The 27,289-nt window shown below is 30.7% G+C and overlaps 1 protein-coding gene and 1 long non-coding RNA gene across 4 annotated transcripts in view; both read left to right on the forward strand.

Annotated features, from left to right (window-relative positions):
* The window catches only part of LOC134724739 (BAI1-associated protein 3-like), a 136,892-nt gene that overhangs the window by 37,296 nt on the left and 72,307 nt on the right, over window positions 1-27,289 (forward strand). The gene's annotated exons all lie outside the window — the stretch shown is intronic.
* LOC134724741 (uncharacterized) lies at window positions 4,591-8,567 on the forward strand. The gene is made up of 3 exons (XR_010108484.1): window positions 4,591-4,685; window positions 7,667-7,754; window positions 8,441-8,567. It is a non-coding gene; the product is annotated as an uncharacterized LOC134724741 (long non-coding RNA).

The following is a 27,289-nucleotide window of genomic DNA, read 5'->3' on the forward strand; positions in this document are numbered from 1 at the left end:
TCAAGCCTCGGGTATTTGTTGGCATAACGGTAACCACGAAAGGGGGAGGGCTAATTAAAAGCACGAGGAATTATAAATATACAATTCAACAGGGGTAGAGTGCATGGAGGAATGGGAATTATTGTCTCTTCACGATAATCGAAAAAAAGTATCTTGCACGTTATTTTCATCGTCTTGTCTGAAACACTCTGAATAATGAGCTTCAAGGCGAAAACAAGGCATGTGAAATACCAGAGACATATAATACAATATTATATTGTTTTGTATTATATGTCTCTGGAAATACTAATAACATACACTTCTTTTTTTATACGTTGTATGGACAAACCCATAAATCCCTAAAAAAAAATGCTTGATTATGTCATATCAAATAAATTACAGCGCGGAAAGGTAACTTTAATTTAATATCAAACCTAAATTTTTGTTATATTTTTCAATAAATTTTAAAATCTTAATTAGGCATGCGTGAGTTCCGTTTCATGAGACCTACACAGATTTCTATAAAACAAATTAAAAATTATAAATACAGTTTTCAATTTAATTCTTTCCGGCATAGATTAAAAAAATATGTATATAATCTTTATACGAGTTTGGTTGAATTATTTCACTTCATTATAATGATAAATCATTTAGTTCTTAAATTTTTAATTAAAAATGAATTTATCATTTTGATATCTAACGATAAACTTTTTAAATTGAAGTGACATGGTCAGTAACCTAATTAGTTGCATGGCTGATTACCATCTTAATTACAGGTGACCCAGTAATTTTCCATATGACAGTAGCGTGTGCCCTCGGGTTATATCGGGGTGTGTATAACTTATTTTCTGGAGAACATCCTGTCCACGTGTAGTACTTAGCATATATTGCAACAGATGACATTAAACAAATTTTCTTTGTAGCATCGGAGGCAATTTCATGTTCGACCACACAAAATATTTCACAAAAAAGATATGATAAAATCAAAAGAAAAAGATAAAAGAAATATTAACAAATAAAGGTGAAATTGAGTAAACGGGGATTCGTGTTTCTATGAGCTTATTTTCAGTGGACAACAACAAATGGAAGTTTTTAACGACCTTGTGTGACCTATAGTTGTTGATGTTTGTGTCATTTTGGTCTGTTGTGGATAGTTGTCTCATTGGCAATCATACCACATCTTTTTTTTAATATTCTCTGGCTATATACATGATATAATATATATAGCACTTGCACGGTCGGTCCAGTGGACATATTTCATACTATGTAACTTATACAGTAATTCTTTTTATAAATATGACAATAATTGTCCGATCTGATACACGTACCTATAATGTACAGAATTTTGAACAGCTTCAAATGTATGGGGTCCGTAGAAACACCGCAAAGGACCTCCTTAGTGCACTAAGAACAAAAATGTGCACTAAGGACCTGATGGAATGATACAACTGTCACAAAGGATATGGCATATATAAATAGACAAATGGTTGCACCTGTCCTAAGTCAGGAATCTAATGTACAGTAGTTGTCGTTTGTTTTTGTAATATATGATACGTGTTTCTCGTTTCTCGTTTTGTTTATATAGATTAGACCGTTGGTTTTCCCGTTTGAATGGTTTTACACTAGTAATTTTGAGGCCCTTTATAGCTTGTTGTTCGGTGTGAGCCAAGGCTCCGTGTTGGAGGCCGTACTTTAACCTATAATGGTTTACTTTTTAAATTGTTATTTGGATGGAGAGTTGTCTCATTGGCACTCACACCACATCTTCCTATATCTATTTGTAAAAGGAGAAGGTCCAGTAAGTCACCTTTTTGGCCCCAAAATATAGCAGTTTTACAAAATTGTTAAAAGTAAACTTTTAGTTATTTTTTGGACAGTAGAATGCTTCAGCTTCATAAATACGGGCTTTTTTTTTTTTACAATACACGGCACATATATCGGGTACTGGCACCATAACGTCATGCTCAATGGCAAAAACCATCTGAAAAGTGACATTTTCCGGCATATTTGGTGGATTTTTCATATTTGAGCTTGAATCGGATCGTTTTTAATGACAAAATCAGTGAAAATCTTCCACATACACTAATAGAATCAAATAAAATAGATACTTAAGTGTTTCAAAAGTGATCAAAATCTTTCGTCAGATGAACCTGAAATTTGAGGCCAAAATCGGTCCGGACCTACTCCTTTCATAATTTTAAATTATATCTTTTCTATAATGTTTTCTCGACACGTGCCTCAAAAAGTTGATTGTCACCTTTAGTATAATCGCCGGTAGAAATTCATGTTCGCTCAACCTTGAACTGTGAATAATCTGCTAGTATACTGATTAAATATGTACTAGTATATGGTATTTCAAATTGTTCTCTATTTTTTTTCATTTGTTTGTTTCTGCCGTATTTATTCTGCCTGCTATATTTTTTACTTCTAAAGTAATAGCGTATTTTCAACTCTTTTCAGATTGGGATTTTTCATCCTTTTAATTTTAAAAAGACAAATAATTGTGAACACTTCACGAAAAAGTGAGGATTGATATTTGGTTGCTTAACGTCCAGTTGCCAATACTTCATTCATTTTTCTAATGTCAGGAACTATGCCATTTATCAATCATGATTTCGATTAAATAATTAAAGTTATAGAATTAATACTTAAAAGTTTATTTAGAGTAACCATATGCCGGATGAACAAAAAGTGTGCCATTTATTGAAAAACATATGGTTTGGTATAACAAGAAAACTTCTCTAGTGTTCTAAACATTTCTCACATAACCCCTCCCCCCAAACCCCCACTTCAAGCTCTGGATCCGCGCCTGCCCATAGTGCTTATTACATTATAAAATAAAATGGTATTCATCTTCAATTGTTGAAAATGAAGATGAATTGTTAAAAAAAAAAGCATTGACACCAGTTAAAAGTTATCGTTCATAGAAGACAGTAATGATTTATTCTATAATCGTAAAATAATTTTACCTCTTGGCCGAGTTTTTTCTATATTACTTCTGTAATCGGATTTTGAAGAACCCCATGGACACCACATACTCTCAAATGTCATTCAAGGAATAAAGATAGTATGTGAACTCTTGTGTTGTTAGTAAGGAAATGAAATATCAAAAGCCTTTGTTTCTCAATTTGTATCTCAAAAAATAGAGTTCGTTAATTAAAAAAAAAGCTTGCATAGCAATTTCTTTAAAAACTAAATATATATAACAAAGGCAAAGTTTTAAAACACAAATTTTTTTTTTTATTTTTCTTTCATTAACTTGAAATTATACCACGCTAAACCGTTAGGTTAACAACCATTGATTAATCAATAATTAACGATCAAAAGACAATTGTTTATTGGATTAGGTTGATTGAACATGATGATTCGGGAATCTGCAATAAACCGTTGGTCACGTGGCGAGTGGCACGCGTTTATTAAAAAGTTATTTAACTTCAAAATTACAAAATCTATTGATACCTAACTTTTTAGATATGAGGTTTTTAATCATATCCTCTTATATTCATGCTCGCTGTGATCTTAAAACATCGTTTTAGTGTCCTTAATGCAAAAACTTTCTTCTTAATGCACTAAGAAATCTTTTTTGTATGATGTATTGTGTTCATTTATATATGCCTTCAACCCCATTGGGGTATAAATGTGCATTTATTCAATAAACTCATTGGTAATATACCATAGTGTCACTAATGGCTTAACGTGTTACCAAATTAAAAAGAAGAAATAGGCTCAAAACCGCATTTTTAACTTTAATTTTTTTTTCAATCCCAAAATAGAGAAGAGGTCCGGTATACAGACTAATTAAAAAGTCCAGATGAGAAGTTTAACTTTTAACTGTTTCTTGACGCATGCAAAAAAAAAATGCAGTACCTGGTTACAGTTGCTCATTGACAATTTATCATCTTTCGATTACATGATCTTAAATCTATACTGTATGGTCTTAATTCTAAAAGTTATAAAATCTAAATGTGAAGTGATCTAAAATGTTCAATATAAATGAGTATTTTCGCTGTGAAATGAATCTAAGGTCGTCTAAAAGTATACATGTGTATTTGACCCGACTACTGACTACATAGTAAACTATTCATTATGTATGTATAAGGGGGTCTGAGCGGGACTCGGGATTGTCGAGGCGTATTTTTTGTAAACGTGACACATGAAAGTCAAATTATGAGGAAGGGTAGGAGGGGTACTGATTCCGAAATCCCGAGCTTAAAACACCCAATCCCGAAATCCCGGGCTTAAAAACACGAAATCCCGAGGTCCCGAAATTCGAAAAAAGAATTATCGGATCCCGAAAGGGTCAATCCCGAAATCAAGAGCTTAAAAACACCCGATCCCGGAGTCCCGATAAGGTCCTATATATCCTCCCTCAAATTATTGTGCCGTGAAAACGCGAAATGAAGTTCAGCGGGACCTGGGAAATTACAAAAATATCAGAATTGTTCACTTATATATATATATATATAGTGTTAGCGTAATGGCATCATGCGGGAATCTAAAAAATAAATAGTAACTAAGCGGGATCCGTGAACAGAACCCCCAATGAGACCCCCATTAATTGTGGCTTATTTTGGTCTTTTTAGTTCGTTTCTTTCCCCTACATTACTTGACCGTTTTTGTAAAACAACAGCACTCGAGGTCTGACAGTATTTTACCAAGAAATGCACAAAATATTCAAAAAGAAGGCATAGAAAATTTAAATATTGGTATGCACACATACTCCCCTGTTAGCACAGACTGAGACTACTATAACACATATAGTAGTCTCAGGCACAGACAATTATATTTTTGTAAACGCGCCAAACTCGTTTCTAATATTTTAATATAATAGAACTGAAAAGAAAATTGAAATGGGGAATGTATCAAAGAGATAACAACATGACAAAAGAGCAGATAACAGCCATAGGTCACCAATGGGTCTTCATTGCAACGAGAAAATCCCAAAACCTGAGACTGGGGTGGATCTAGTCCAAATAATTATGACGTCTGGCAAGGTCGTAGGAAGGCGTCCCAGAAAAAAATTAAAATAGCCTTGCCAGACGTCATAATTATTTGGACTAGGGTGGATCCTGAGTCACATAAAGGGGTTCCTAACCCAGGACAAATTTGGGGGGGGGGGGGTCAACAAACTACATGTCCCTATTCAAATGCATTGATCGTCCAGTAAAGAAAAGGGGGGGGTCCAACATGTCCAACCCTCAGCCCCCCTGGAGCCGTGCCTGTGAGGCATGCTTTAGCTTACCATTAAACAAAAATGTATACTAGTTGAGTGATAATGGACGTCATACTAAATTTTACCTTTTAAATTGTTATTTGGATGGAGTGTTGTCTCATTGGCACTCACACCACATCTTCCTATATCTATAAACTCTTCAATACAAAAAAAGAAACTAAAATAAAAATCATACAAAGGTCACAAAGGCCATAACTTCTGGCTCCTGAATAAGAAAAAGTGCAAAATGCAGTGGGGATAAAAGCCTTTACTGTAAATTCCTGAAATTACAATTATATAAATCATCTTGTAGCTTTGTGCATTTCTTGAAATTGGTCATATTAATAAATGCATGCAATATTTTCAGAAAATTTCAATATATATATAGGCTTTTAAAAGTCAATCTTGTGCATGATTATCAATGATTTTACTCGCACAATTAACACATGTGGTTCTCAAAACTCACAGGTGTCTATGCTATTTATGACAACTTTTTATACCCCTGCTTTCAAAAAAGGGGGGATACTGTTTTACCTCTGTCTGTCAGTCCGTCCGTCCGTCCCATGAATATTTTTCGTCGCATTTTTCTCAGGAACTACTATACAAGGATTTCTGAAATTTGGTTTCAGGGTTTATCTAAGTCATTTATACCGTGTGATGCGTTTTCAGATTGATCACTTGTCAACTTCCTGTTAACCGAACACTTGAATGATTTTACACAAGTCATGATAGCCAAGTTGAAAATGTTCGTCACATTTTTCTCAGGAACTACAATACAAGGATTTCTGAAATTTGGTTTCAGGATTTATATAAGTCAGCTATACCGTGTGATGCGTTTTCAGATTCATCACTCGACAACTTCCTGTTTACCGAACACTATTTTTACACTATTTATATTATCCACTTGCGGCGGGGGTATCATCAGTGAGCAGTAGCTCACAGTTTCACTTGTTAATTGAGTATAAATTTACAAAATATGTTTAGAACTTTATGAATTTTAGGTTTTTAAGCATAGATATAGTAGGTCAGGATCTGCGAACTCTCACTGACTGACTGAGCACATAAATTTAACACTAGTTTTTTGGTGATGTTGGTGATGTTGGTGTTGCTTAGTGTTTTGTTTTGTTTTGTTTTTCTTTTCTGCATTTATGTTTTGCCTTGGCATTGTCAGTTTCTCTTTGATTGCCTTTGGTTTTTTGTTATGTTAAATAACAAGTCACATATAATCATGATAATTAAGGTCCTTTTTAATTTTTAGGGATTTAAAATTTTTAATTTAAAGTTAGGGATTTTATTCATAAAAGGGGGGATTTTCCAGTACATATACTATTAATAATGCTTTGAGCAATTTTCATGAAACTTTTCATGAATTATTTTTGTATAACATAAACATGATAATTTTCCTTTTAATTTAAAAAAAAATCTGATTTATGTCATTGTACAATCATGACTTGGGATTAGGATAGTCTCAAGAATGCTTTCACAAATTTTTATGAAACTTTGGTGAATTGTTTTTATATCTTGACATAAACACCCTTTTTATTATTATGACCCAAAGTGGAGGGGGCATAATGTTTAACACTTGATCGCTTGTCCGTCTGTCCCAAAGTTGTTTTTTGTTCTCTTACATTACTTTAGTTTGCCTCAACCAAATTCAATTGCCCCTTTAAAAATGGGGAAAATATGCTGAATTTTTGGTTTCCTGTTTTCTAAACTTTAGTTTGTCTCAACCAAATGTTATGAAATCAATACACAATGCTTATCACCACTAAATACAGATTAAGTTTGAATTTTGGTAGTGTCTCTTTTACTAAATTCGATAGTTATGTTCTTTAAAAATGGAAAAAATTGTTTCGGCCTTCTAACTTAAGTTTTCCTCAACCAAATTTTATTAAACTTTAAAACAATACTATTTATCACAATTTTAATCAGATCAATTTCAAATTTTGGTGGTAAAACTTTTACCGTTCTTCAGTTATGTTCCTTTAAAACTTTGAATAATATGCAAGCTGGAGTATCATTCCCTATTTATCATGCATATTTTTTTATAAGATGCAGAGTTAAGGAACTTTAGTTGTTGCAAAGTTATTTGAAATTTGTCCATTTTCAAAATCTTTGAAAGGTTTTAGAAATGTATTTGTTAAAAAAATCACAGCCTTAAACTTATAGTCACTTGAGAGATCTATAAATTGAGCCAAATTATATACATGTTTAATTCAATGAATACCACTGTTTGTGCATGTTTTGTTTTTTTTGGAGGGCGGGGGTCTTATTTGCGCAGTGCTCATAGTTTTTTAGTCGATAAAAAAAAATCATTTAAAGCTTAAACCAGCTATAAGGGCAAGAAGCTTATCAAGCACTCATGGTTTAGATTTTTATTAAACACACATTAATATATATGTATATAAATGTACATTACACAGAAAAAAATATTGATGCAAGATGTCATTCCAATTTTTACTCTTTTATGTATAGGACAAGAACTATAGAAGATACAGAGAAATAATATTCAGCAGAAATGATAGGCAATGTAAAATTTGCAGAAGCCAACTAAACCTAAATGGTAAGGCACCTTTTAATTTTAAAAAGTTATTCAACTTGAAAGATGATTACTTGTATAATGATTACTATAAAAATTCAAAGATGTGGTATATTAAATATGAAAACTGTCATGGCTTTGAGAAAGCAATTGTAGGCCTGTTACGACCTTCAATAATGAGAAAATCCATACCCTATACTATAGTCAAAGTAGGCAGCTATAAAAGACCTAAAGATGAAACATTGAAACAATCCAAACTGTAAAACTAATCATGCTAATTGCCTAGTTTATAACAAAATAAATTACAAAAAATAAATATGACCAGTATGAAACAACAACAACCACTAAATTTTAGTGTCAGACTAAACTGACAAAAGCTACAGGCTCTGAACTTTGCACAGGCACAATAGGAATATGGCAAGGTTATTTAAAAATAAGATGTGGTATGATTGCCAATAATACAACTATCCACCAAACAACCAATGATGTAAATTTCCTGCAAACACGGACTTGACTACTGTAAATCAGCTAATTTTTCGTGAATACTTTATTTGGCATTTTATACTTTCTAGTCTACATCGCAGTTATTTATTTTTCTCGAGTTCAAGTTTACTTAATGTATTTTAATAAGGAAATTAACATGAAAAACATTTATTGATGTTCCTCTCTCCATTTATAACATTTCATTTGTTTATTTTGTGTATTTATAGGTGATCAGACATCTTGGTTTTCATGATCAAAAGGTCATTACTGAAGAGGAAACTTAAAGTTGAAATTTATTTACATAGTGCATAATTGGATTAATTTGAAATGGAATGTGTGCTTTTCTGCAAAAAAGAAATAGGAAATATCAACATTATCACATGATAATGACCATAAAAAAAAGGTCAATGGAGTTCTATCATAGATACACAAGAACACTATTGCATAAAAGCAACAACATATCTTAATCAAAAGAAAGGAGAATGCAGAACAAATACTATTTTGTTGTTGAAAAAAGGAACACCAATTTTATCCACTCATTTACATCGCTCCCTCATATCAAATATACAGAAGAAGATCATTGAAGAACAATTTGCAAAAATGATTTCTCTTAGAATTGAAGGGAATTGTTTAGTGAATGGAATAATGTATACACTGAATTCTTACGTAGTGGATTGAATAACTGTACACAAGCTGAAACAGAAGAAATTCTGATTGAAAATAACACGAAAAGTGTTTATATTTTTATTTAATTTGCAAATATATAAACAAATTCTTTAGAACACCACAAATGGTATGACATTCAAATTGGTTGCTTATTAATGTATCGCATTGAAACAATTACAAAGAAAACAGAAGCATTTGCTCCAATTTTTTTTTTAAATCAAAGTTAAATTTATATAAAAAGTATAAACAATACCTAGATCTAAACAGTCAGACTGTATTATTTTCAATGTCATTAAAATGTTGAGTCAAACATTTATTACAGTTTTAAATATCATTTGCATCAATTATACAGTCTTGTAATTATTATATTCATACTGTTTGTATACATGGTATAGTGAAGAAATGTTTAACAAGTAAAAATTTCCTTAAGGGAAATTTGATGTTCAGAAATTTCCTTAGAGGAAATTTGAAGAACAATGATTTCCTTAGAGGAAATTTGTTGTCTTGAATTTTCCTCCAAGGAAAACTGTTTGTCAAAAATTTCCTCACAGGAAAAAGTATTTCCTCAAAGGAAAATTTGAAGCTGCAAATTTCCTCAAAGGAAAAAGAATTTCCTCTAGGGAAAAAGAATTTCCTCTAAGGAAAAATAATTTCTTCTAAGGAAAAAGAATTTCCTCTAAGGAAAAATAATTTCCTCTTAGGAAAAAGAATTTCCTCTAAGGAAAAAGAATTTCCTTCAAGGAAATAGAATTTCCTCAAAGGAAATAATTATGCAGCAAATTCCCTAAGGGAAATCTTTTTCCCTTGAGGAAAAAACAATTTCCCTTGAGGAAAAATCTTTTTCCTTCAGGGAAATTTGATTTCCCTTGAGGAAAAGTACTTTTCCTCTGAGGAAATTGTTGAAAAAAGGGGCATAACTTTTTCAACAGTGGTGCTAGAGCCAAAAAATTTTAGGACAAATATCAGGGAACCAATACCAACCAAGTTATCAACTTTGTTTTGACTTAACTCCAAAAATTAAGGTGACAACTTTTGCACTCAGCGGAATTGCAAACTTGTCCCGGAGACTGTTTATTGTCCTTTTATGGTTTATGAGCTGTTTATCTTATATTGGGAATATTGGAATATGTTGGCTATTAAGAGCATCATTGAAGAGACATTATTGCTGAAATGCGCATCTCTTGTGCAATGAAAATTGGTAGCGTTCAATGTTATTATAAATTTTGTACATGTGAAGGAACGTTTTGAATGGGAAATTGTACCTGTTTAAGTAAGATTTGCATTGAAAGAGTAATTGATTAAATTGTTTGTTCAAGTCCAGTATCTATTCAAAAAACGCTCTACGCTTCGTCAATCATGTTCGGATACAATATCAAATTTAAGTAGATTGAAAAAAATATAATCAAACAGATTGAAGGTACATGTATGTAAATGACGAAAAACATTAGCAGTATGATTTGGAATTTGTAACTAATCTATCCACGACTCGAACATTTTAAAGCCTATTTCTTGCAACTACAAATCCTATATTTATACTGCCATTTTTTATAAGTTTATCGTCTCAATGTACTTACCACATGCATTTCACAAAAGAGCTAAATATTCAAATCTTTTAAAAAATCAGGTTGAATTAAAATAACACTATATAATCAAATGTTCTAGTCTATTTGGCGACAGTTGAACGCATAAACTTTTTAGATTAATAGACAATTGAATCAATAATATCAAATACCAGTCTGTGTGGACTAGGTATTCAATTTGACTGGACTACATGTACATTTTATATTGGACACAAGTTATATTGAGGTTTCCATTTAATTCAAGTATATAGCAGTACATAAATATATTCCGTGCACGCAGAACTAAAGGGCCCCAAATCATCTGTTATATTATTGTTAATATAACAGGAAACTCACACTAAAAGCTCATTTGACAAGAAACTGACAAAAGAATAAATAACAGTACTTATAATGGTATTATATAATTTGGGAAATTTATCTGATATTTAAATGAACTGAAAAAAATATCAAAACACATTTTCAACGTTAAATCAGGAAGATGCAACAGCATTTCCAAAAAAAGGACGAATCATCATAGTTAAGAATTGCTTAACACTTTATAAGTTAAAATGTTAGCTCGTAAGAATTTATTGAAATATGAACATACTTTATTTCTCTTTTTATATTTATTGGGGATTGAGTTATCCCTCTTCTTATGGTCACAACTTTGCTGATTTTTCCTTAGTATTTAATTTAGTGTATATTCTTTCACTTAGACCTAAGTGGAATTCATGATTATTTTTTATGTTTATTAAAAAAAGAACTTACATATTAAAAATATAATAACAGTTCAATTCACTGTAGTTTTTGTGTTTACATTTTACCGACAAGTTTTTTTTCATGGTACTCGGAATAGAATCCGATACAGCTTCTGATTGGATGATACTGGTTTGGAATTGCTTTTTATCAAACTAATTAATATACAGGTTTTTTTTTTAATCAAGTAAATGAAATTAACATTTTACACAGTATTGAAAATATCTTCCATTTCTGCACGTCGGACCATTAAATATGTAATGCCTTTTACTTTAAGCGGGGGAAAAAACCTGCTACCCGTTTTTCCTAGTTTGTGTAACCTTCGAGAAAAAAATATGGAACACCACTGATACCCTATTTAACATTCATTTCTAATAATTGCGCTCTTGTAAACTTAAGATGTTATAAGTATGATTTATCTACATTGCATTATAAAATATAAACTTTACTATGATATTAGAAAGTTTGTGACACAGCATTGACATGACTAACAACCATGTTGATAACTAGGAACTATTAACAAAAATCCAGCGAACATTTAGTTTGTTTGCTTCAAAAGATTTTAGAAAAACATACGTACTTAGTTTTCTTATAAATATATTGCCTATATAATTTAGTAGTAATATTTGAATAGATTTGATTTTCTGCTAATTTCCATTAGAGTTATTCCTCTTCCTACCCGTCCCTAGGATTTTCATGGCATTCCATTTATGCCATCGATTTTTCATGGAAAAAGGATGGAAACCATGTAAAATTTGATGAAATTCCATGAAATTCATGGCAAAAATTTTCCATGGCAAAAATTGCCATCGTTTTTATATTTTGTGTAAAAGAAATTCCATGGAAAGGATGAAAATCTATGGCAATCGATGGCAAAGTTTGGACTTTAACTTTTTTGGGGGATGGAAACGATGGCAAACTTGGACTTTGAAATTTTTAAGGAAGGCAAACGATGGAAAAGCAACACTTAGAAATTTTCTAAGATGAAAACGAAGGCAAATTGGACTTAGAATATTTTGATGATTTGAAACATAAAAAGTTACTGAAACATTATCAATACTCCTGTATGAGAATATGAGGAGGATTCCGTTTAAAAATAGCTGGATCCCCGATATGGAATCCACCTAAAAATTAAGTTCCTTTAATTTTTTTTCAAATGAAAAATATATCAATACTGATGAGAGTGTGCATCATAATTCATTTGTGACATAAAGCCAGTATTTGTACCACCCTTAAATCCAACATATATTTGAAGTCTTAAAGATTGCATATTAAATTCAATTAAATATAAAATGTGATAGCATTGTTAGGTAATTTATAACTTTATGATATGTGTTGCTATTTATATACATTTAAACAAATAAAAAGTGACCAGAATATTATATACTTATAAGTTATTTTTTTTAATTTTCCAACGTAGGAAATGCAGGTTAAATTAATTTATTTTCAAGTAAAATTAATTATTATAGTAAGTGTATCTCTTTTTAATTAAGTAATAATCATGATACAGTGTGGATAATACACAAATATTATTTCCATGCAGTCTCTTTCTGAACAATTAGTGATAGAAATGTTATGTAGGTTCCACATCTGTTTCCATTTGCCTCTGTGAAATAGACAGGAAATGATATGTACACATTCATTGAAAAGAGTTGGGGCCCAAAGAAGGCGACCATATTGCTTTGTACATTTCTCTTAAATTTCTACAGTCTAATATATAAAAATAATAGATAAAAATTGGTGAATATTTTTTATTTATTATTATAAATATCTAATATTTAAGACTTAGGTAATTAATAGTATAATTAGGGAAACATTTCAAGGAATCAAACAACTCCCCAAATAACCCCAACACTGGTCAGATTCAAAATTTGAACTTGCAGACATTACAAGAAAAGATGTCTTATTTATCTAGACCAAAATATGAATTTTACCATGGATGTAGAGTTGTAGCCTAAAAAGAGCCAAAGTATTCTATTAACATTAAAAAGTGCAGATGTATTATTCTGATGACATAACTATTGGATTTGTGAAGATTGATGTTTTCATATATTTTGGATTAAATCTTCTGGTAAGTACAAATTATGAATAAGTATTTCAACCTTTTTGAATATTATGAAACTGCTATTTCCTTCAAATAAATTGTAACATATATAAGTACCATGTAAGATCAAGAGAATAACTATAAAAGACCATGCAATTTTTGCATAATTACATCATGTACATAACTACTGTGGTATTATGACAAGACTTATATCTTTAAGACAATCTTTTTTATAAAATATTATTTGATAGTAGTTTTGGCAAAATTGAAGATCTGTAGTATGACTGTAATAATTATATACATGATATATAGACATCTATTCTGAAAAATCAATAAGTATTATATTTTAAAATTAGTACATATGTTCTGAATTATCATGATTATGGATCAAATTTAAGATTTTAAAAATGGCAATACATACATGTAAATATGGGCCTATGATGTTTAAGTGAAATAAAAGACCAATAGAATAACCTATAAGCTTCATACAGAATATGTAATAATTATTTTGTTTAATTGTAATATTTCTTATATTTTAATTGAAATATGTTTTATATTTCAGTCTGCATGGTGAAACAAAAGAAAATTGTTTTCTGATAGGACTGAAGAATGGACACATTCAATCAGACTTGGAGTAAGTAGTTTTATATGAAAGAAATTCTTATGAATGCTTTTTAAGTAATTTTTGCACATATTGGACTTTCAAAACATTTTGGAAAAAAAATCAAAAGTTGTAAAACCATCTGTAATATTAATTTTTATATCAACATGATATACATATTTGAAAATTTGGGGTTATAGCCCACAGGTCTTATTTTATTGAAAGAGTCCCCAAAACAGGTCATTATAATTATCTGCCCTTGATTTTACAAGGATTCTTTTCTAAAAATATAATTACTCTTTAAAACATGCTTAACATCTTATTTTTCATAGTTTAATTTTATAATTTCGCGTTTTAGATGTTTCTGTTGTATATTGAATGATATATGGTAAAAATAGTAAATTCAATATAAAAAAGAAGATGTGGTATGATTGCCAATGAGACAACTATCAAACCAAAATGACAGAGACATTAACAACTATAGTTCACCAAACAGCCTTCAACAATGAGAAAAGCCCATCAAGTCAATATGTCGAACCGAAGGAAAACCCCACCTACTTGTTTTATTTCACTAGTATATATATGATATTTTTCAGAATAGATATTAATATATATGATAACTTTATTTTAGGCATCATACGAAAGAAATGGAAAGTTGTCCACTAAGTTATGACCATCTGCCGAAGCCAAGAAAGGAACACAAGACAAGATAGACGTCAGACAGCAATAATGAACTTTGAACATTTCCAAAATGTTTAACTTTACATTAAAACATAGTCTAATTTTAATAGTTTTTATTTTTTTCATCTATTTTGCTAGCAATATATGGCAATGAAATTTTAACGGTGAAGCTTTATTTTGAAAGTAATGAGGTTAATTCAATCTGATGAGAACTCCTGCAGATATTTACTTTCCCAGTGTCCTATTTTGGAAAGGACAAAGGACAAGAATATGTTATTAAACTATACAGAACTATACATGGTAATATTGCAGGTCTGCATGTGCATTTGTGAGTGAATACCAGGGAAATGCCATGGATGCCATACTTTCCATGGCAATCTGTAATTGTTGCCATCATTTTCATGGCAACCTGCCATAAATGCCATACTTTTCATAGAGGCCATGCCAACATGCCATTCATGCCATACTTTCCATGGGAATCATGGCAATTTGCCATCGATGCCATGATTTCCATCCTTTTATAATTTAATGGCAACGATGGAAATACTGAGTATACAATCCCTGTCACTCTTTTTTTCGATGCCATGGAATTCATGAAAACCATGAAAAAGCTCGTTTCAATACTCCATCCTTTTCATGGCAACAATTTTGCCATGGAAATTCCATGGAATGCCATGAAAATCCTAGGGACGGGTATGAACATTTTGCATGGCTAACAACTGTGCTGTTATGGAAATTCCAACTTGTTTGACTAATACTAAAGGTTAATCTTGTAGTTAGTCAGTTAGAGAAAATAATGTCAATGATAACTATAAAAAAGAAGATGATGTATGATTGCCAATGAGACAATTCTCCACAAGGAGACCATGCAATTAAATGACACAGAGGTGAACAGCTATAGGTCGCCGTACCTTCAACAATGAGCATACCCATGTCACATAGTCAGCTAAAAAAAGGCCCCGGAATCGCAAATGAAAACCAATTCAGAAGAGAAAAAACCCCAAATGTGTTACACTAACAACAAACGACAACCGCTGAAAAAAAGGCTCCTGACTTAGGACAGGCACATACATACATAATGTTGCGCGGTTTAAAATGTTAGCCCTATAACTAACCTGGGGTAGTAGTGTAACCTTAGAACGAATTCGAACTATAAAAATTAAGACTAAAATGGCTGTACTCATCAGATGGATACAAATAGAAATACATCTAACAAAAACATTGAGTTGAAGTGATCGGGCACTTGTACATTCCGACAACAAAAGAGACACTAAGTACAGATTAATCGCAGTTACTGACAACATGTGCAAAGCCAATAACAACTAATAAAAAATATCATGCATCTAATAAGACTAAATTATCAATCAGTACACATCAAACCTCTAATGGATTTAGTGTAAAGATTTCATGAACGATCAGAGAAAACCATGAACTTGCATATGGTTTAAATTATAGACATAATATATAAACACAACTAATTCTGTACAATGTGTATAATTTATCAATATATATAGAAGAAAATAAGCATCTATCATATATAAAATCATTTAAAGTTATTTCGATTGCATAAGTCCTTGTAATCTGACGACTTAAAAAATGAATAATAATAAGCATTATATATTTTCTTGTGTACTATGTGTGCTTCTGAATTAACATATACCAGCTTTGCTCGTCGGGAAAGTTTGGAAAGCCCTCACTTAAATCGAGCGTATGAAAACTTTGCCATAATAAAATAAAAGTTGGTTAATTCTGAAAACAAGTTTCGTATTTGCGTAAAGTCGAGGCAGCCTTGTGAGAGAGGCATATTCAGTTTTAAATCCTTTTTTTTTCATTCTGATAAATAAAACTTGATTACCATCATGGCTGTAATGGTACATATTAATCGCTCCAGTTTTAGAAAGGTCCCATTATAGTTAGATGATACAAGTATACTGAAACATGAAATGTATTGGCTGCGGTTTGTATCATACAACCAAGGCGTTTCAATTTTACTTTAAGGAATTATATTAATATTTAACATGCACTCACGACTTTATTTTTTTTTATATCAAAACAACATAAAAGTATCTGGTATAACATTTTGGTTTGAAGCGCATTTCTTTAATTCTAACAACCAATAGCACTATTTAAAGAATGTCAGTGAATTTGACTGTCATGAATTATCAATGATTTGAATATTGAAGTTCTTCATTCTTATGCTTCCTCCACAAAAGTTGCTACAATAAGTTAACAGTGTGTTTAATAATAGCATATAGCAACCAGTAATAACTTATTTCGAGGATAATTACCTAAGGGTTTCATTGACGTATACAAATACTCCTGACAATATCTCAAATAATTGATAAGCAGTTTTACTAAAATAAGAACACTTTGGTGAAGAAATAACAGTTTGCTTGCGTCAATTTTTATTAAATCTACAGGTATAATGTTTATACTTTATTTTTTCAAATTCGACTGTCCGTCCCATGTTTGTTTTAGAGGAACTGTGAAGCTTTTTAAACTTTAGTATCAATCTTTGTGTACTCCTGTTCTATACAGCATGATGCTTTTTCAACTTTCTGCTTACCGTATACTTGCAGATATACATGTACATCATTACATAAACATGTTCATCCTTATACATAATATCAAGAAGTAAATTTAGCGGCATTTCTCATGAGCTTATCAGAGCTTCTTGCAATTTCATCAAAAGTATTATATGAACATTCTTTACAATATGATACATTTTTTTGTACATCCATAGGAGTTTGACTTTAGTTAATATACTGATAACAAAGTCATTTCTATTCTTACAAATACATTGTAAAGGCAATTTGATGGCATTTTGTCACATTTTTCTCAGGAGTATGAGTTAGAGCTTCTTGAAATTTTGTGTCAAAGTCTAGCTGTATGAGAGAATGCTTTATCGTCTGTTGTGTTTTATTGACCGTTGCTGATCAAGTTCATGTTTTCCAATTACATATAACTTGAGTATTTATATAATGAATTTCTCGTAGTGCATACATTTACCATGTTTACGAAACGAGTCGAATAGTTGGTTAAATTGCGTGCAAAATTTAAATTCATATTGTTTAAAATAAAATTTATTTTAATGAGCTTCAGAAACTGGAAAAAAATCGATCTTTTTCCTGTATCGTAACGAGTACAAATAAGTTTCGTATTTGTGTACATTAAATTGAATTATTTTTTCTTCTTCTTCTGAAACTAAATATTTCGCTTTAACATATACATTTTATTTTTATCTCGTTTATTTTTTCGAAATGAAATAGATGTCTTAATTACGGACAATAAAAAAGACACAAAGACGAACTGAGACAAAAAACGGTGATGTCACAAGACGATATAGATACTGTATATAAAAAAGAAGATGTGGTATGATTGCCAATGAGACAACTATCAACAAAAGATCAAAATGAAACAGACATTAACAACTATAGGTAACCGTACGGCCTTCAACAATGAATAAAGCCCATACCGCATAGTCAGCTATAAAAGGCCCCGATAAGACAATGTAAAACAATTCATACACGTTACGGTTTATCCAAACACACTGTATTTTAAGTAAATTGTCAGTTTTAGGATGAGAAAAAATATCTCTATAAGTACAGATCACCAATATGTGAACTTAAAACATATCTCATTTTGGAGGTCAGGCTGTTTTTGATATTTGATAACTGACATATAAACTATCTTTAAATAACATTATATCTATTTACAAAAAATCAAAGCGTATAACATTAAAAAAAAGGCGGATGATAGCAAAACACATTCAAAATTGATGAGTAGAAAATAAGGTTTTAAAATAATAAAGTAGAATAGATCACGCCTACATTTTGTTGTCATCAGTAAGTGTGTAATTGAAATGACATGATTACGACATTGTGTCATCATTATTGCATTATAGATGCACTTTATACATTTAATATCATTATCACATGCTAGATGTGTTGCTTCTCTCTTTTGATCTTATATTATTGACTTTCAAATGTGCAACCAGTATTTTCATGTATTAATTCTTTTCAACTAAGCCATAACAAAATTCAGTAATACTTGATATGCTTAGCCAACATTTGTTCGTATGCTCTTCACCAGTGCTAAAACTATATAACACTGTATTTTATGAACAGTTATGGTTATACATGTACATGCGGATTTTGTTATCTTATAGTCTTAAGTTGCGAAAAACCTTTTAATCAGTCGGTAGTTTCTTTGTGTCTTTTGTCTTTTCGTTAGTTGTTTTTACGCTTAGTCCCGATTTTAAAAGTGTGTTCTAATGTTGTGTGTTATGGGGAGGTTAAAGCACCCACAAATATGTTTCATCTTGGCCTCTAGTAAGGGACTGTGCAATATTTATCTGAGGGTGGGGCCAGTGCAAACATGGACGGGGCACATACTTTTTTTATGCAAATTATGAGCGGGGCGACAAGTTTTTTTTAAGAAACATTTGGCGGGGCGCACACTTTTAAAACCCTTTTGCGTGTGCATAAAAAATAATTAAATCAGAGTAAAAAAGATTAAAACTATTTATTAAAATCAAATTGAATAACAGCACATTTAACATATCGATGGCTTGAGATAATGTTAGTTCATATACTTATATATTATCTGAATGCAACATGTTTAAAGGTCTAAATGTTCTTTTCAATACATATATTTGTGATTTCTGTGAGAAAAAAATAACTTAAAAAAAAAAAAACACAATATAATCTAAAACAAATTAGCCTAATACACTACAAACTGCTCAGAGTCTGAATTGACCAGTTTTTGTGCTCGACCAGTAAAATCAAGCACACATTTTACTCGACTAGTCTCGACATTGTCTCGACTGGACTTAACTGTACTTAAGTATACTCGACTAGGTCTCGACTTTACTTAATTAGTCTGAAATGGTCTTGACCAAGGCTCGACCTGTCTCGACCTGTCTTGACTAGTCTCGACTCAGTCTGAACCAGTCTCGACCTGTCTCGACTAGTCTCGACTCAGTCTGAACCAGTCTCGACCTGTCTCGACTAGTCTTGACCTTCAAATTTAGTTTTGACTGGTTTAAAGAAGCCCATCTAACTAAATTAAATATTGATCTTACAAAAGTCAAGCTTATTAGGTAGTTTGATTACTGGCTGTGAAATAAAAAAATTTTTTTTTTACAGTAGGTAAAAATAAAAATTATTATAAAAATTCAGATAGGCATCTTTAAATTTTCTAATAACTTTTTCAAATCAACTTGGATTTTCATCAAACTATGCACCTATCTAAGATATATATCAAGCTTACTGAATCCCATTTCATTTACTTTTTTGTTGTATAGCTATGAAATTAAAGAATTAAAGCCATCTCGGTAAAAAAAGCTAGGATTTGCAATTCAGACAAAATAGAGATAGGCATCTTTAATTTTTCTAAGAACTTTTTCAAAATCACTTGGATTTTCATCAAACTATGCAGCTATCTTAGATATATATCAAGCTTACTGAATCCAATTTCATTTACTTTTTTGTTGTATTGCTGTAAAATTTAAGAATTAAAGTCATCTCGGTAAAAAAAGCTAGGATTTGCAATTCAGACAAAATAGAGATAGGCATCTTTAATTTTTCTAAGAACTTTTTCAAAATCACTTGGATTTTCATCAAACTATGCAGCTATTTTAGATATATATCAAGCTTACTGAATCCCATTTTATTTACTTTTTGTTGTATTGCTGTAAAATTTAAGAATTAAAGTCATCTCGGTAAAAAAAAGCTAGGATTTGCAATCAGACAAAATAGAGATAGGCATCTTTAATTTTTTTAATAACTTTTTCAAATCAACTTGGATTGTCATCAAACTATGCAGCTATCATAGATGTATATCAAGCTTACTGAATCCCATTTCATTTACTTTTTTGTTGTACTGTTGTAAAATTTAAGAATTAAAGTAATGTTGGTAAAAAAAAGCTAGAATTTGCAATTCGGACAAAATAGAGATAGTACACTTTAATTTTTTTAATAACTTTTTCACATCAACTTTTATAATTGTATTGTAAAGAAACATGATAAATCTTAAACATAACAAATTTACAGTGTGTTTAAAATTAAATTCTTAAACATTATTAAGACTTACAGTATGTTGTATTGTAAATAAATTCTTAAACTATAAAACAAGTTAAATTTGAGTGTGTGGTGTAAATACCACTAGAAGATTAAACACACAGCTATTTGACTGATAGTTTGGAATAAGCTTTGAAACATGCAAGTTGTTCTTAGCAAAGCAAAGCAAAAAATGGTTAATTTAAATAACAATTATGCCATAGTACTGTTAAAATTTTCCCTTTTTATATATGAATGACATAGTTAAATTTATAAATTTACAGTTTGCAAATTTTGAATTCATTGAAAAATTAAGGATTTTCTTCCTCAGGCATCGATAATTCCTCAGCCTCATTTGGGATACTTTTTTGGTATTTTTGGTCCTCAAGCTCTTCAATTTTATACTTGATTTGGCTATTTCACAATTTTTTTAAATTTATATAGTTTTGTCAATATCTCAAAATAAATACTTCTTCAAAAGTTTATAAAAATTATTAAAAATGTTGGGTAAACCCTTATTAAAGTTGAATTTCATAATTCCAAGGAAAGTATATCATGTATATCAATGAATATAAAAAAAATGTATAGAAACATTCTAGTGGCAGTATAAAATATTATTTTCAAAACACAATTAAAATGTGTTATAAAATCTTTATAATATTGAAATATATGCATTTGAGTTGATATATTAACTCTGATATACATGTGTTATTGAATGTTGTGCATTTGAGTTAAAAAATATCATGTTTCCATATGTGTGTTTTATTTTTTTCAAGCGGGGCAAGGACTTTTTTTGTAATTAATTGAAGCGGGGCAGGAACTTTTTTTTAAATAAATTTTGGCAGGGCATAAAGTTTTTTTTTAATAAATATTTGCTGTACACCGGCCCCACCCTCAGATAAATATTGCACAGTCCCTAAGTGTTCTACAACTAATCTTTCAGAGCTTTAAACAAGTTCCTTAACTACTTTTAAAGAGCTATTGTAGTAATACAATATATGAACATAGAGGTATAAACTATTTTCGGAGTGTTAACAAATCTTTGGATGTTTTAGATAAATTACGTGCTTTTGATGGTCCTTTTGATTCTGTTGACAGTTTTAATTTTTCTACTCTTTACACTATACTTCCACACTATCTTATCAAACAAAAGTTTTCCTATTTAATTAAATGGTTATTTGGTAAATCTGAATGAAAATATAGTTGCTGCAACTCATTTAAAGCCGTCTTCTCTAATGAGAAAGGTAAGTATGCTAGATATACTTATTAGAGGTGTGATGAGATGATCGAAGCTGTTAATTTTCTCCTTGATAATATATAAATGCACATGTTCGTTTCGGCAAAAAAGTTTATCGACAGTTTGTAGGTATCCCTATGTGAAGAGTTGTCTCACTGGCAGTCATACCACATCTATTTTTTAATATAAACTCCGTCTCATTCTTTTTTTTCTGTCAACAAACTACAAAAGTCCAGGAAAGACAAATGTTTTAAAAATTCAAACGAGGCTTTGCTTGTTAACATGTTTAGTCGCTTATCTTCAACAAATACTCCCGCTCAATAAAAGAAACAATCAGAGGCCAGACGAATATTTGAAGTCAACATTTAAATAAATGTCCGTTTTAAGCATAGAATATTTGCCATAAAAGTAAATATTTACACAAAACACATTGTGCTGCATATTTGAAGAGGGACAAGGGATCTTTAGTGTGCGTTTGTCTACTGAACGTGCTTTTGGTATCGTTCGCCTCTCTATAATGTTTGATGACAGTTATATTCTTCAATCTCCATTTTAAATAATAACCGAAAGTAAAGATATTAAATGTTATTTATATACATAATCTCGCAAACTTTCAATCGAAATGATTGCTTGAAAACTTCTAGATCAATATTAAGCCATTTAGAGAAGCTGCTAATCGGATTAAAGTTCATGTAAAGAAACAATTGAAGCGCGTGTAAATTTTTCATGGAGCATTTAAATTGCATGAAAAGCACCCAGTAAGACAGATCTGCTTGCAACTTCAAAGTTCTAAGATAAAATAATTTATGTATTTGTAAAAAAGATAGACATCATCGACAGTAGTTGGCTAACATGGTTCATATTATCTTAATCATTCTGTCTTCTGAATGAATTGGTTGTTATTCATGTTAAGAAACTCAGGATGATTTAAACTTGAAATAGTGTATATACTAGACACTTTTGTAAAAAAAAATGTTGCTCTCAAAATTATTTCGGGAATTTTGTCGTTTGGTTGCTGTCTAATTTGCAGATGACACGTCGATATCATACGGTAGTTCACCTCTCCATTTGGATATTATCGTCGATAAATTAATATATAGTACATTCACTCCTGCATAATTATTTACAACTGTTTACATCGTAACTCAAATAACAAAAATCATCAAAACCATAATATATTGACCATTTACAGCTAGCTATGCTATATGGTGTTTGCTCATTGTTGAAGGTTGTACGGTGACCTATTAGTTGTTTCTGTAAAATCTATGTCATTGATTCAAATGAAATAGGCACTTAAGTATTTAAGAAGTGGTCAAAATCTTTCGTCAGATGAACCTGAAATTTGAGGCCAAAAACGGTCCTTACCGGACCTACTCCTTTATTATGTAATGTAGTTTTTGTCTTTAAGGCTTTACTACCTTACCGTAAGTTAAACCAGCATCTGTAATTCTTGTTTTAAGACCTGGATTCTTTGCTTCTGTCAGAGAAACAATAAAGACAACACATATAACGTACATTTTCATCGTTTTTACATGTATTGACTATTGTTTGTTTTCCTTCTTCCTGAATATCTACTCCAAAGGAAAACACCAAAGATAATCCGAACTGGAATTGAATCCGAAAATTTAGGTATAGTTATTTACCGAGTAGACCTTAATCAATTTTCTGTGCAACGTTCCATAAACATTATGACCTAACCATAATTACTATAGTCAATGTGTTAGCATAGTTATGCAGTAACGAAACAAACAAATATGAACAGCATCCATAAACAATACAAAGAGACACATCATTTGTTGACCATAACAATATTGACATAATTTAATTGCTGAAAGAAAATTATCAAAAAATCTAAAATTTAAAAATTTTATTATAAGCTACATTCACAATTTGGATACTTATAAAAAAATTGATTTTGTTACAAAAAAAAGCAGACGCAGCGTAGCGTTCTGACACAACAAAAATAAAAGATGCCAGTAGATGGGAATCGTCTTTTAGCATCACGGCATATTCTTGTCGCTGACATTTGACTCAGTTCTCTACTTTCCATTCCGATGATAGTTCAGTAATGTTTTTCTCGAAAGACCGATTGATTGGATTGTTGTTTGCTCTTTTTCGTTTTAATATCTCATTACTTACGCTATAACAAGATATTTTACGATCTGATTCTCCTTCATGCAATTTAAGCACCAAATGGGAAAATGTAGAGAGATATCATCTGTACAGAGGTTTAACATTGAAGAGACATGAAACCTCAAAGACGGGTAAATGTCAAGAATCAAACAAATTAATCAGTCACAAACAATAAGTAATGAAAACTTAGATACTTAGAAAAATACCATACAAATGACACGTGATTATACGTGTCTTGAGATGAATTAAATATAAGATTTTACAAAAACAGATAAAATGTTATTATAATAGGAATATTTTGTTTTATGAAACAAGCGGGAAATATATGCTTGATGTACAGTATTGAAATATGTAGGAAATTGGATTTTTATTACACAGGCCAACCATTCCTTTTTTTTTTTATTGTTAATATTGACAGAGCAAATTTGCTGTGTTTGGAACTGAACAACATTCAACATAAAATGTGCCAAAAAGGGGGAGGGTTAAACAAAGATATCGAACGACGTGTAAATATATGACCATAAGAACAAAGAAAATGTTCTTACATATGTGCACAGAGAACTAAACATTCAGCTACAAGAATTAACAAAATAAAACAGCTTCAAGAACCACAAAAGACAGTGATATATCAGTTACTATGGTCAATTGTTAAAACCACGTTAAGGGTTTATAAAAGAAAAATTGTATATCGCGGTCCACTTGTTAATGGATTTTCTTATAATTGAACCATTTTTAATATATAAATAATGATCTATCATTATCATTAGGAGCTATTTTTATATACTTATAAATCACGATATTGATTCTGAAAATATCTAAGATATTTCAACATCACGACTACGTGTAGTGTTCTTAAATACTATTTTGTTTTATGAACAAGCTGACTTCTTATCAACTTATACATTGTAGCAGCCGTAGTGACATCATCGCCATAATAATATCTCGTCTGGTCAAAATTCTGTAATACTAAATGTTTGATTACAAGTGGATTTTATGAAAGAAATAGTTGAACCGATTGCTAACGATTATGTATCTGTATAATGCATATATTTGACAGAGTCGTGATTATTAAGCCGCCTTTGAATGTCAAGTCTGAATGGGTTAAGAATAAACAACTTTGAAGGCACTGCAATGTCACAAAATGTGTTTTCTAAATGACAGTATAGGTTTTTGTTATTTTCTATATATGTTATGCATGCATCAAGTTAATACAACACGCCTACACAAACATTCTTTGAAGGAAACATATTGGAATCAGTCAGAACAATGAACAAAGTCTGGCATTCATTGGAAATTCGTGGGCTTGATTTTTTAATTTATTGATCAATTACGATAAGTATCAAATTTCTATCTTAAAAAGTTTCACAAAACATTTTCTTGCGCTGACATCAGATGGATCAAATTTGTGGTCCCTGATGGATAACACTTTCATAAGCAATCATACCATGCAGATCACAAGTACTTATTTAAAAAGAACACAGCCGTAGGTTGACTGTTAGTCCACGGCGGTATTATCAGCTAGATAGTCTGGTTTGACAGTCCGCACTGACATGATTTATAACAACCAGACTCAAACTAGCAGCTATTTTTAGCAGCCAATCAAAATAGCAACCACTTTTTTCCAGCATTCAAATTTAATGATATGTCATTTAAAAAAGCAGATTTCATTTCTAATAGAGAAGGTACACTGATTGCGTAGAACAATGAATTTGGTCACTTGAATTCAAAAAGTAACTGTTTATGAATAATTATTCATCATATAACACGCTTCAGTTGTTTTATGGGGACATAATCGTACAGATAAATTATATCTGTTTTAAGAAATTATAATTTTTGTATTCTTATATAAAGTATATACATATATTTGTTTTAGTGTCATTGGTATTAAAATATGAGACGAGGAGCTGTCCAAAAAGATAGTTAACTACAAGTTATTTGGTGAAAGTTAAGATCCTATTCGTCATAACGATCTATGAAATGTAAAATCATTGCACTGAATCTATACAAACCAAATAATTAATCAGATGAACAATCTTTGATGATTTCTTGATGACCTTTTACATGGATATAGAGTTATTGTATTCATTAATATAAATCTCCTCTCGTATGAATTAACCGTCCATACTCAAACTTGTACTTTGTCGAAATTCTCAAATAAAATGTAATTAAAAAATCTGCGAGATTTCTTGTCACAATATATTAAATGCTGTATTTGCGATAAATAAATTTCATTGTTATCTTGATCGATAATAATTTTACAGTCTTCGTATGCTCGTATGTTGTTTCGAACAGTGTACAATTGTATTAATATTTTATAAGATATTGAACATTTAGTTCAAGTTATTAGTGCATGTTTATACCATTTCACTGTAATATATTGTAATTCAGAGGGGTTTCAACTTGCAACAACGTGTATTAACGTTCTTCAGTGACAAGTACACGTGTATCTAGAGTACCAAAGGTCAACAGCTACCAATAATAGCATTCAGCAGATGGTCAGATATCCATTTATACTGTATTAATTTTTTTTATTAAATGAGATTGATTTCCTGCTCCGTCAATATACATTCTCATATTGCAGTTCACAAAAATACTGAACTCAGGAAAATCAATTCGGAAAGTCCATAATCACATGGCAAAATCAAATAACAAAACACATCAAAAACGAATGGACAAGAACTGTCATATTCCTGACTTAGTACAGGCATTTTGCTGTTTAGAAAATTATGGTTTAAATGTCACGAATTAAAGCATGTAAATTGTGTGTAGGTCATGAAAACATCAACCCAACAAAATAAAACCTACAAAACTCATCTATGTTAACTTATAATCTTCAATATTACTGTATTTGAACTTCATTAAGTTCTTTGCATGTAATAAATGTAACATCAAATTTGAGGATTGTTTAGTTTAGATTGTGTTTCAAGAATCCTCTTATCTTGTTATTATAAAAATAATAAATAACAACAAGCGATACTGCGTCACATTCCATTATTTTACGGGAATAAGGTTGTAAACAATCAAAGGGTACCATACGACATTTAACAATTATCAAACTCATACCATATAATTAAGCAATTAAAGATCCCTAAACAAGAATAGTAAGTAAGTAAAAGTAAGTAAATGTTTATTAAAGTGACCTGTGTCATCACATTTCAATAAAGTACAAATATATTACATACACAATAAAATACACCTGACCCATTGGGTCTATAAGTCACTTTCAAATAATAAAACATAATTCTTTTATCACGGATTTCAAACAAATTAATGAAAAGTAAGATTAAGCTAAATTTCAAAATGATTATTTAATAATGAAAAATTCAAACTTATATAAATA

Source organism: Mytilus trossulus, chromosome 7 (genome assembly GCF_036588685.1).
Source record: "Mytilus trossulus isolate FHL-02 chromosome 7, PNRI_Mtr1.1.1.hap1, whole genome shotgun sequence".
NCBI lineage: Eukaryota > Metazoa > Mollusca > Bivalvia > Mytilida > Mytilidae > Mytilus > Mytilus trossulus.